The sequence below is a fragment of the Neofelis nebulosa genome, chromosome 10 (genome assembly GCF_028018385.1).
Source record: "Neofelis nebulosa isolate mNeoNeb1 chromosome 10, mNeoNeb1.pri, whole genome shotgun sequence".
Taxonomy (NCBI): Eukaryota; Metazoa; Chordata; class Mammalia; order Carnivora; family Felidae; genus Neofelis; species Neofelis nebulosa.
Genome location: NC_080791.1, coordinates 49,208,042 through 49,220,706, shown reverse-complemented (window position 1 = coordinate 49,220,706; position 12,665 = coordinate 49,208,042).

The following is a 12,665-nucleotide window of genomic DNA, read 5'->3' as shown; positions in this document are numbered from 1 at the left end:
CACCCACCTTCACCCCCAATATTCATTTTGCTCACTTTCCCTTATTCCTTCCCTTCCCTGCAGGACCTGTCCCTGCCCATTTAATACTAGCTTCAATGGACTGAGCAGGTAGGGTGTGAAGCGGTGCACGTATTATTGCCAGGCCTCACAACAAGCCTGCAAGGTAGGTAGAGATAAGAACAAGGTTTAGAGAGGTTACATAACTTGTTCAAGGGCACACTACGAGGAAGTTAGAGTTTGAACCCTGAACCAAAAATAAGCGTTGTGTATTTGTGGTGGGCCACGAGTCCCTTCTTATTTACTGTTTGTTCTGACCCTCACAACAGCCCTGGGAGGTAGTTCTCTGGGTTTGCAGCTGAGGGATCCTGAGGCTCTGAGAGAAGTCAAGCTGGCTTGTAAGCTGCGGAGCCCTGACTTCAGACTCTGGGTTCAGGGCTTCACCTGCCTGCTCCGCCAGGCTCTCCAGAGGAGCCCTGGACTCCACACAGCCCTTGCGGAAGCTGATCTCACCACTGTGGTGAGAATTTGGGGGCCCTTGATTAATTTTGCCAAGTCATCCTGACCCTGTTTTCAGCTCTCATCATCAAGAAAGTCATTCTTTAACTAGTAGCTTCTTTTTCTGTAACTTAGCCTCTTTCCTTTAAAAACAATTATCTTTTTGAGGTGAGATTCACATAACATAAAATTAAGCATTTTATTTTTTAATATTTAAAAAAAATTTTTAAGTTATTTTTTTATTTATTTATTTTGAGAGAGAGAGAGTACATAAGTGGGAGGAAGAGCAGAGAGAGAGAGGGAGAGAGAGAATTCCAAGCAGGTCCCACACTGTCAGCATGGAGCCGATGCAGGGCTTAAACACACAAACCACGAAATCACACCCTGAGCTGAAATCAAGAGTCAGACACAACTGACCTAGCCACCCAGGCACCCCCAAATTAAGCATTTTAAAGTGAGCAATTCAGTATCATTTAATACATTCACAATGTTTTACAACCACTGCCTCTATCTAGTTCCAAAATGTTTCCATCACTGCAATGTAAAACCCTTTACCTAGTAAGCAGGGTTTCTCTGCCCCCTGCTCTTCAGCCCTTAGCTACCATCACTCTGCATTCTGTCTCTGTGGATTTGTCTATTTTGGGTGTTTCATATGAAATCGATTGGATTATACAACATGCAACCTTTCGTGTTTGGCTTCTTTCACTTAGCATAATGTTTCATTCACGTTGTAGCATGTATCAGTACTCTATTCCTTTTTATGGCTGAATAATTTTCTTTGGATATACATACCACAATTTGTTTATCCATTTATGCACTTTCCACATTTTGACTATAATGGATAGTGCTGCTGTGAACATGTGTGGGCATGTACTTGCTTGAGTATCTGTTTTCAATTCCTTGGTATAAATACCTAGGAGTATTGCAGGGTCATATGGTAATTCTGTTTAATATTTGGACCCAACAAGACCCATTTCTTGTTGAAGTAGATGGGAAAGTCCTTATGAAAGGGAACGTTTGCTTTTGGAAGATCCAGAGATGAAAAAGGGTATCCTCTACAGATGAACAGAACAGGTGTGTCTGGATATGAGAGAACTGGAAGTGGAGAAACTATAGTACCCCAAAGTGCTATGGGCAGGAAGGGATGTTTGCGAGGTGTGAAAAGTAGCCTGGGGTAGAAAGCCTGTGGGTGGTGGGCATCTCTTGAAGATGGCCCTTCACCTGGAGGTGGTACTCTTCCCAAGGCACACTTGTGACACTGCTCAGCTCTAAGCAGCTGCAGAAAGCACAGCAGGATTGTGAACCTCTTTAAGTTTGAGCATTTTGTGGATGTTTGTATTGGCATATTAGGAATGATGGCCATAAATGCGAACTGTAAAAATAATGATATAGTGATTCTATCAGCACTTAAGGCATGAGCTTGGATCTACAGTAAAACTTTGGTTTGCAAGCATGATTTGTTTCAGAAACATGCTTGTAATCCAAAGCACTTCTACATCAAAGCGAATTTCAAGAACCATTGGCTCTGTTGTGATCATGTGACATTTGGCCTTACAAACTACTCATATTGCAAGACATTGTTCGTTTACCAAGTTAAAGTTTGTTAGAAATGTTTGCTCGTCTTGAGGAACACTCACAGAACAAGTTACTTGCAATCTAAGGTTTTACTTGAACTACAGAAAGGGTGACTGATAATTCTCAAAACCTCAACACTAAGAGGTGGACATGAAAGGCAAGTACATGCAGAACATGGGCTGTGTGGGCCTAGAAAAGGACCGTAAGGCAAAATCAGGATGACAAGCAAAGACTTTCTGGACAGGAGGAGGGAAGAAATATTTCTTTAGATATACCTGGCTCAGGATCAAATGGTTTTGCCATTCCTGAAGATAACTTCCCATCCCATTGTGGTGGTTATAATTGATTTCATATATACTTATGCTTTAAAAATTTGCATAGTAATTTCTATGTATTTTATTTGATGGGTTAGGTTTGTTTATTCCCAACTTTTTGTGGCCATGATCAAGGTTTCAAACCTTGAATCATGCAGATAAGATTCTCATGTCCAGAATGGGCAGATCATTTATGCAACTTACAGGTACAAAATGTGATCTGAATACAGTTTTTTTTCTGTATTGAAGACCTTGATAAAAACACTATTTATGGGGCGCCTGGGTGGCTCAGTCAGGTAAGCATCCAACTTCGGCTCAGGTCACGATCTCACGGTCCATGAGTTTGAGCTCTGCATTGGGCTCTGTGCTGACAGCTCAGAACCTGGAGCCTGCTTCACATTCTGGGTCTCCCTCTCTCTCTGCCCACCCCCCCCCCCCCAAATGCAGTCTGTTTCTCTCTCTCAAAAATAAATAAAACATTAAAAAACGCCACTATTTATGTTGCCACCTTGGTCAAATGGATGTTAAGATGTCAGTATGGTGTCTGACAAGACAACCAACTCTTAAGTTGATGGGCAGACGCAAAGGGTCTAGCCTTTTTGGTTTAAATTATCCAGACAATTGCTTTGGGTCACTCCTAAAATAGCAGCACAGCACCAAAGATAAACATCAGAATTTATGTCCTTTTGGACAGGCAGGCACATTCATATCTGGATCTGAAATATGAAGCCTGTGGCCCTGAAACATAAACAGTTTCTTCACAGAAAGTTCCAACAAGGAGGAGAAAATCTTGGAACTAATCTTGCCTTTGCCTACAAAATGATCAAACTGTAATTATCACATTTAAGGGGTAATTGTTCCAATTGTACCAGAATGGGATGCTCCAGCCCTCTTTCTTCTGCTGACACAAATAGAATTGCTATGAAGATGGAATGGTACTTCCGGAACAGCTTGCTTTGAGCTTGTTCTTTTTATAGTGACTCTAGGGTCAGGGAAAGGTGCTGTGTGGGCAGGCCCTATCGAGTCTGTTGGGGTGTCAGCTTCTGAAGCTCTTCCCTCTGCACAGTTAGGCTGTTTGGTGCCCACCTGCAGCCACAGACCCAGACCCAGAGTAGCACCCACACTGACCTAAAACAATGGGATTTGAACCATTCTTATCACACACTAGGACTTGGACAGGAGGCCTGATAGTTCTCAGATATGCCACAGGGCAGATGAAGTGGGGAGTCTGGTCTGAGTTGCTTTCACAGGGGCAGGATGAGGACAATAGCCCTTCAATAATAGGGATCTCAGGACATGATGAGAGGAAAAATGAAGGATAATATCACATACTGAGCAACTACTATGTTCTAGGCACTGTGCAGGGCACTTTCTCATATGTCATTTTAATTAGGTAGCAAAATATCAGGCACAGTAGACAGAAATGTTGACGGGGTGGGGGTGCCTGGGTGGCTCAGTCGGTTGAGCATCCGACTTCAGCTCAGGTCACGATCTCACAGTTCATGAGTTCAATCCCCGTGTTGGGTTCTGTGCTGACACCTCAGAGCCTGGAGCCTGCTTCAGATTCTGTGTCTCCCTCTCTCTCTGCCCCTCCTTCACTCACACTTTGTCTCTCTCTCGCTCCCTCAAAAATAAACATTAAAAGAAAGAAAATGTTGACAGTACAGTGTTTGAGAGTCAGCCAAGGGAGCAGTCCTTTTTTGGGAGTGCAAAGGTCTTGAGCTTCTGTCTTTGGCATTCTGTCCCTGGATAAAGGAATAGTAATAGGACAGAGAGCAGACACTAATCCTGCAAACTACTTGTGAGCAACTGAGGTGAGCTTAGATAAAATGGTGGTGGGTTTGGGAGAGGACCCGAGAGCATAGAAACTCATTTTTCTCTTTCTAGTTGTAGATCACCACAGGAAAGGGGCAAGGGCAGGGGACTGGTGAGAGGTGAAGCAGGAGCAAGACCCTGAAGGACCTTGTATGTTACGTAGAGAACTTTTGACTTTCTTCTGGGGCACTGGAAGGCTGTTTGTAGGTTTTAAAATTATGATTTTATTTGAACTTGGAATCTCACATTGATTGTCCAGTTGAGTGGGAAGAGTAAGATTTAGAGTAAGAAGGTGGTGGACACCATGCTACTTGTTGGGGAGACACTACCTTTTTGTCAGGAATTTTTTGGTTGCTAGAGGCACCAACTCACCTTGACAGCCAATCGCATGTTGGTTGCACATGCTTCCTTCTCTACCCACACAGGGCAGAATGGTTCCAGATGCAGTCTGGAACATCGGGAACAGGGGCTTGAACATGACCAGGCCTCTTGCCATCTCTTATTTTCACTCTCTTATTTTTGCCACTTCTGCAAGGTAGAGTCGTGGTTATGATGATGGGCTCTGGAGCCAGCTGACCTCAGGCTCTGTTACTTACTAGCTGTGTGATATGAAACAAGTTACTTAGCCTTGCTTTACCTCAGTTTCCTCATTCATAAACAAGGATAATCATATTATTTACCTCCTGGGTTTGTTGTGAATTAATGCACATAAAGAGCCTGGAATGGTGCCTGGTACATAGAAGGTGTTTAAAAAGCGCTAGCAATTATTACTATTCTTCAACTGCAGTCTGGCTTTTCCTATATGATAGGAAAACAGCATCTGACAGCTCAGAAGTTTTACATCTGACTTGGGCCACCAGAGAGAGACTGACTGAGTTTTCTCTGGTCCCAAGTCCAAATATCCAAAGGGAAAAGATTCGCAGGACATCTTTAATGTGATTTTGATTTTGCTCCCGGACCAATCAACATGGTCAAGTGGACAACTACCATGATTGCCCCACTTTGATCTGTGGTCTCATAGAGATCACAAAAGACCATCAAGATAAAGTCCCTGGCCAGTCTATTGAAGAAGGCTGGATCCCAACCTCCCCCAAGTAATAGGCACAGTGATGGAAGCATTCACCAAGTCCCACGGACCTTCACATTTCAGAGGGTACCAATGTCTTTGGGGTCTCTGCACTTGAGGAATCCTCAATAGCTTCATATTACCACATGGAATTCAGAAAAAATATAACAGAAATATTGTGATCCTATCAGGCTCTATTTGTAGATATGATGAAGGACTATGGAAATACAATTGATGCTAGATTCCTGGGGACTTGGTCAGCTCTCTGGTCCTAAGGCCTTGAGCTTCTCCCTGACATCTGGTGCTTGAGCCCTGATTTACAATCAGCAGTGCCTCAGTTCTGCTCCCTTGGTCCTTGGCTATCCCCCCTACACAGCCTTCCCCTTTTCTCTTCTTAGAGAACCTGGCTTGTATCTCCTGATGCCTCCAGATCCATTTGTTGGGGCTCACGGACTAGATTCTAATCTCTTACCAATCCTCTTTCAATTTTTTCTCTAACAGAGTGGGATAAAGGTGATGGTGGAAATAGGAAGCACCACCATTCTCTGCCCTCTTTGTCCTCCAGGGCCTTGTTTGTACCAATCTTCTCAACATCCTTTTAGCTCAGTGACACCTTCCTGTACACTAGCCTTACAGCAGCTGTGATTCAAAATCTTCTTAACAAAATTTCAGAGAAGCCCATGTCTTAGACCTTTAGGGTGGTTTGAAAATGTTCAAAATAGAAAATGTTAAAATCTGTAAATGTCAAGGGTCTACAATACAGATGTGGAAAAGTTCTTCCTGTCTATAGGGATTGATTGAAGTCTTTTTGATGCAGGTGGCACTCAGATGAGCCATGGAGGATGGGTAGGACTTTAAGAGTTAAAGGGGAAAAGGCACAGGGGACAGGGCAGGCCATGTTTTGGGGATGGTGAAAGTTGGATGTTCCCAAGCCTCAGGGTGAATGGAGAGGTGGCAGGAAATAAGGTTGAGATGGCACAATGTGGCCATTGGAAGCTCCAAGACAAGCAGCATACTTTTTTCCAGCAGCCACAGGTGGGTAAGATCTTGAGTGTCCCTTGCACTGTTGTAAAAAATGGGCGGGAGCCTATATTATGAAGAAACAGGGTAGAGTTGGTGGGGCACGTGTGTGTGTTGTCCTTATGGAAGTCAGCCTCACTACAGTGAGCAAGTGTTGTTTTCACATGTTAGATTTAAAAATTCTTCATCCTGTAAAACATTTCCTCATCTTTGTTTCACTTTCCAGAAGATGCTCACAGTGGTGTGCAGTGAACACTTGTGCATTGGAGATGTGCCGCCTTCCAACTGAACTTTCCAGAACATACGTATCTCCCATGTAAAACCTTCTTGGAGTCCCTATCTCTGATGATACATATGTGAATACATAATTAGCTGCCTCACTAGATTATAAACACCAGGAGGGCAGTGACTAGGTCCTTTTCATGCCCATAACTCCAGTGACTAGCCCAGGACCCTTAGCAAAGTTCTCAATATGGCTTAGGGAGACTGAGTCATGATGAAGCATGTACAAGTCTGAATCTGGGGAATAATCATGGAAGGTGAAAGGCCAGGATCAGTCTGAGAGGGTGTATGGGTAGGTCATAGAAATAACAGACTCTGTTCCCCTGGTTAGCAGAAAAGGGTTTGTGAAAAAGCACGTATGGCTCACGGAATTACTGAGAGGGTCAAAGAAACAGAATATAAAACGAGCTTCCAGAAATGACTCCCCCAATCACACTGCAGGGTTCCTCCTTTTGCCAAAATCAGGAAGCTGCTGTCCCAGCTGTGGTCTCTGAACCTAAGGAGGTTCGACAATGTTCTACTCTGAGAACTGATGCCTCATGCTTTGTCTCTCTCCCCAGAATTTAATTCAAAATTAATTTCTGAATTTAAGTCTCAGGACAGGGCATCTGGTTAGGGAAACTAAATCACATTCAGAACCTCAGTGAAAGGAAATTTGGGCAATTATGTTTTCAGTTTTGAAGCACTTTGTTCAAAGACCCTTGGAGGGGCCTGCACAAACCAGTGCACCACTGTGTCTGCCCTGTGGCTGCTGGGAAGTCTGCCAGATGTGGATGAGGCATCGGGAACTACACAGCCTTATTCATTCAGCAAATATTCTCTGAGAACGCACTGTGTTTAGGGCATGCACTGGAAGAGGTACAGAGGCCTGTTTTCTGCCCCTTGGGCAGGATATTACCCTGTGCGGAGATGTTCAGGATGAAACTCTCACACCTGCCTTTGGACAGGACCAGCTCTAGAGGCCGGGTGAGGACGGTGATGCAGGCAGGAGTCAAGGAGCACCCCTAGCGCCCATCCACTGGGGGGCCGGGGATACAGATCCTGGCGGTAAATGAGGCCGGGTCTGCTAGCATGAGATTAGCCTTCCAGGCAAAAGCCACTCTTCCAAAGATTCTCAGAGCTGGAAGGGCCTTGGCGGTTAGCTGGTCCAACCGTGGTGGTTACACAGGCTTCCTCCTCTCCAGCATCCCTGAAGAGTAGTTAAAATCATTTTCAGCTTTCTCCAGACTCTTGGTTTTATCCTTTAGTTTTTAGGTTCTCATTTTATGGGTCAATATGTGGCAAGCTGCCATCCAGATGAAATATGTGAACAGGTGTAAGAATGGAAAATTAGATAACAGCAAGTTTAAAAATGTTAACGAAATCAGGACACAAAGGAATAGTAAGAGCTTGGTTCCCACAGCAGCTTAGTTACTGCGGCAGATCATTGTGAATACATATGTGAGGCTGTGCTCTAACATCCTCTCTGAAGGGTAGAGGATGGGAAAATCATGGTCACAGAAAGAGCTGGAGAGGATACTGCTTAGGTCAGAAGAGAATGTATATACATGAGCTTCCTTTTAGTAACAGGACCTAAATTGCTCCTATTTCCTTGATAACAGTATGAGGTCTCCTGGCCCAAATCTGAGTCCACATCCTCTCTTCCTTCTGACGGGCTAAGCGCTAAGCTAATGGGGGCTGCAGCAAAGTGCTTTTCTGGCTCTAGGGGCTACCAGCAGTGTGTGGAGGCCTGTCCTCCAGGCTCTTGGGCATTGAAGGTGGTGTGAGGACAAGAAAATGGGACATTTATTGAAGAGATATGTAGCAGTGAGGAAAACAGATGTGTGAGCCCAGCACTGGAAAGTTGAAAGACAGGCCTCACCTTGTGGGAGACGAGGTATCCTTAGCACAGTCAGGCATAAGGGAGTCCAAGAGGCACAGGAGGACGCATTATCAGCAGGAGGTGCATTAAGAACCCAGGGCCTCAGGAGCAGGACTGTGTAGCTCCTCACTCTATTGCTGGACCATTAGGGTGCTATTTCTTTGTTTCTCTTTGTAAGGCTTTGGATCCGTCCAGGTCCCAGAAGGAGATGGCTGGCATTCCTCAGCTGGAATTTTTGAAACAAGTGTGAAATGAAGGGATTGTTTGTAAACGTGTAAAGAGATAAGGGTCCCACAAGGAGTCCCTGGAAACTAGCAAGGGAAGGAAGCCATTATCACTCCTGGGCTGATAGAAGCAAGGAGAAGAGATGGTGGTCTTGGAGGCTGGATGAGAGTTGCTGCCATTTAAAGACTGTCTCATGGGGAACTGTGGTTGCAGGGGAAGGCAGATGTCACCAGACCTGGGGTGTGCAAAGATTAAATACTGTGACTTTTCTCTCCTCCAGTCTCCAATCTCCTGCCAGTTGCCCCATTGGCTGATCTTCAGGGCCGTTGTTAGGAGGATGGGATGCTGTGTCCAACTATCTGCTTTGCTAGGTCCTTGAAAATGCACACCTTTTCTCATTTATTACTTATGATACAATGCCTCTGTAACTAAGTATTCTTATTCCCACTCTACAGATGAGAGAACTAAGGTTTAGAGAAGTGAAGTAACTTGCGCAAGGTCTTATTATCTGTCAGCATTGGGGTCAGAGTCCCAAGTGGGATCAGAGGGTCTCTCAGATCCTTTCCACCATAGGCAGCAAATGAAATGGGTAGAGCCAAATGTTCTCAAGGAGCTGTTTGGGAAGTTATTCCTAACAAGATATTACCCTGGCTGTCCTTTTAATATTTTTATCTGCTTCTGGTAAAAACAGCACAGATTTATAATTTCAACTGCAAGATCTGTTCCCAAATGAAAATAGCCATGACATTTTTTTTATACAAATATATATGCATCCCTCACGAACTGATATGGTTTTTTTTTTTTTTTTAACCAGCCTCCAGATACTGGAGTAAAGTGGTTTTAGGAAAATTGTTTTTGGAAACACTTGCTTTTGAAATAAATGCATTATTGTGATTTTAAAAATGCTTTTGATAAAATTTCTTAGTCAAAGCAAAGATTCACTGAACTGAATTTTCCTGAAGAGGTGTTAGATATTTTTGCTGGCTCTCAGAGTATACCAGAGTACAGTCTCTGTGTATCTCCTGGCTAGAGTGTAAATAAAAAAGTAAAAATAATTCCACTATCTCAATAAAACAATTATCTACATTTTGGTGTATTTATTTAGTCTTTTTTCTTATGAGTTCTTTTCTTTAAAGCATAGTTGCAATAAATAACAGTGCATATATAACTTTATAGCTTACTTTTTAAAAAACTTAATATTAACTTTATTAACTGTTTAATATAAGTTGTATATCATTGCTATTTTCTCGTGTGGGCACAGAGACTTTTAAACCATTATATTAGACAATGTAGGTTGGATTTTTTAAAGTTTATTTTATTTATTTTGAGAGAGAGCTTGCATGTGCATGTGCCTGAACGGTGGAAGGGCATAGAGAGAGACAGAATCCCAAGCAGCCTCCATGCTCTATCAGCACAGAGCCCAAGGAGGGGCTCGATCCCATGACCTGAGCCTAAACCAACAGTTGGATACTTAACCGACTGAGCCATTCAGGTGTCCTTGTAGATTGAATTTTTAAAACAAATCTCTTGGTTTTAAACTCTTGGACATTTGAGTCTTCTTTTATAAACCATATAAAATATTTTCAATTAAAAAACCATTTTTAATGTTTATTTATTTTTGAGAGAGAGAGACAGGGTGTTAATGGAGGAAGGGCAGAGAGAGAGGAAGACACAGAATCCGAAGCAGGCTCCAGGCTCTGAGCTGTCAGCACAGAGCCAGATGTGGGGCTTGAACTCATGAACTATGAGATAGTGACCTGAGCTAAAGTCGGACGCTCAATTGACTGAGCCACCCAGGCGCCCCAGAATATTTTCAATTTTTAAGACTGACTTCCAGAATTGACTTTATGGGATAAGAGCATATATATTATTGCTTGTTTTATATATTGTCAAATTGTTTTATAAGCAATTGCATACATTTATCCTGGTATTTGTACTTTTGAATTCATCTGTTTCCCTGTACCCTTAATACCACTGAGTGTTATTGTGACAAAAAGTTCTTTTTCTTTATTAATTTCACATATAGGATGGCACCTCATAATCGTTTTTCGTCTTTATATTTTTAATTAATGAGGTTGATTATTTCTCTAGATGTTTGTTTACTAGTTGTAAATCCCCTTGTATGAGTTTGGGCCTCATATCTTTTGTCCAGGTATCAATTAGGTTCTTAAATGTTTTAAAATTATATATTGTATATATATGGTATAGAATTTTTTTGGCATTTAAATACTAGAGAAATAGTTATCCTTCCTCTAACATATGCTATGAATATTTTTTCATAATCTGTCATTTTTTTCTATGTTGACACTTTAGTAATACGTATATTTTAAAAGAAATAAAGCAGGAAACAGATTCTTTTTTAAATTTTTTTTTTTCAATGTTTTTTTTTTTTTTTTTTTTTTTTGGGACAGAGAGAGACAGAGCATGAACGGGGGAGGGTCAGAGAGAGGGAGACACAGAATCGGAAACAGGCTCCAGGCTCCGAGCCATCAGCCCAGAGCCTGACGCGGGGCTCGAACTCACGGACCGCGAGATCGTGACCTGGCTGAAGTCGGACGCTTAACCGACTGCGCCACCCAGGCGCCCCATGGAAACAGATTCTTAACTATAGAGAACAAACTGATGGTTACCAGAGGGGAGGGAGTGGGGGATGGTTAAACAGGTGAGGGGATTAAGGAGGGCACTTGCTGTGATGACCACCAGATGCTGTATGGAAGTGTTGAATCACCATATTGTACACCTGAAGCTAATATTACACTGTATTTTAACTAACTGGAATGGAAATAAAAACTTAAAAAACTAAAAGAGAAACATTTTACAAATGGCATTTTCAACAGGATAACTGGGTTCATGAGGTTCCAAAAAGTCATGTCACAAAAAAATAGGATTGAAAGGACTGTGCAGTTTAGTTTGGGAAAGACTTGGGTGAAGTGCATTCTTCACTTATGTGCAAATCAAACGTAGTCTGCATGGTTAAGAAGTCATAACCAAGGAAGTGGACAAGATGGAAGTTGCAGGTAGTTAATAATAAATGATATTTCCTGGTTATGTTATTTTTAATATTTATTTATTTATTTTGAGAGGAGAATGAGAGAGAGAGAGAGAGAGAGAGAGAGAGAGAGAGAATTCCAAGCAGACTCAATGCTAATCACAGAGCTGGACTTGGGGCTTGATCATGAGAACATGACCTGAGCTGAAATCAAGAGTTGGTCACTTAATCGACTGAGCCACCCAGATGTCCCTAAATGCTTTTTAAATTTTTTTTTAACTAAGGAAAGCTGCTTCTCTTTTCAAGTGTTCCTGTTCAGCCTTACCCCAAACTGAGATGTTTGCTTTAAAAGGGAAAGCCCTATTTAGCACCTGAAATAGTCTGAGGGAGGGGTCCAGTCTTTAGGTTCTATGAAACATTAGAATTGCCTTTCAACACAGAGAACCCAGTGCCTAAAACAGTACTGGCCTTTGTGGAGTTAAGTATATTGAATGTTTCTACTTGGAAAAGTGTGGTGCAGTTTTTGTGCACATACTTAATTAAAAATTAATGAACAAGCAAAAAACCAGCTCTAAGTGTGGGATGGGGATGGATGGGGAAACACAATCCACACAGGATGTTTCCAAGCCAGAGCACGGAAGAAATTAATAGAGGGGAAGCGGCTTAAATATAAATAAACTTCAGTTTTCTTATCTATACCATGGGGATAATAGCATCCTTCATTGATTTGAAAAACATTTCCTTTTTTGATTTTATTGGCTCTGACATTGGGATGTATAGATGAAATGGTGGGGATTTTTCTTTCTTAGTGATAAATAAAGAAATGGTACTTTCTATAACTGAAGGGGTCTTATAGAGGGATGCATGAATTACATGAGATAATGTAAATCTTATACATTCACACAGAGGGTAAGGTATATAATAAATATTAAATAGGCTATGTTTATTTTATAAATATAATGAATTTTGTTTCTTCTTTTGCAAAGTAGTAGTCCAACGAAGAAACCTAATTGCTTATGGAAA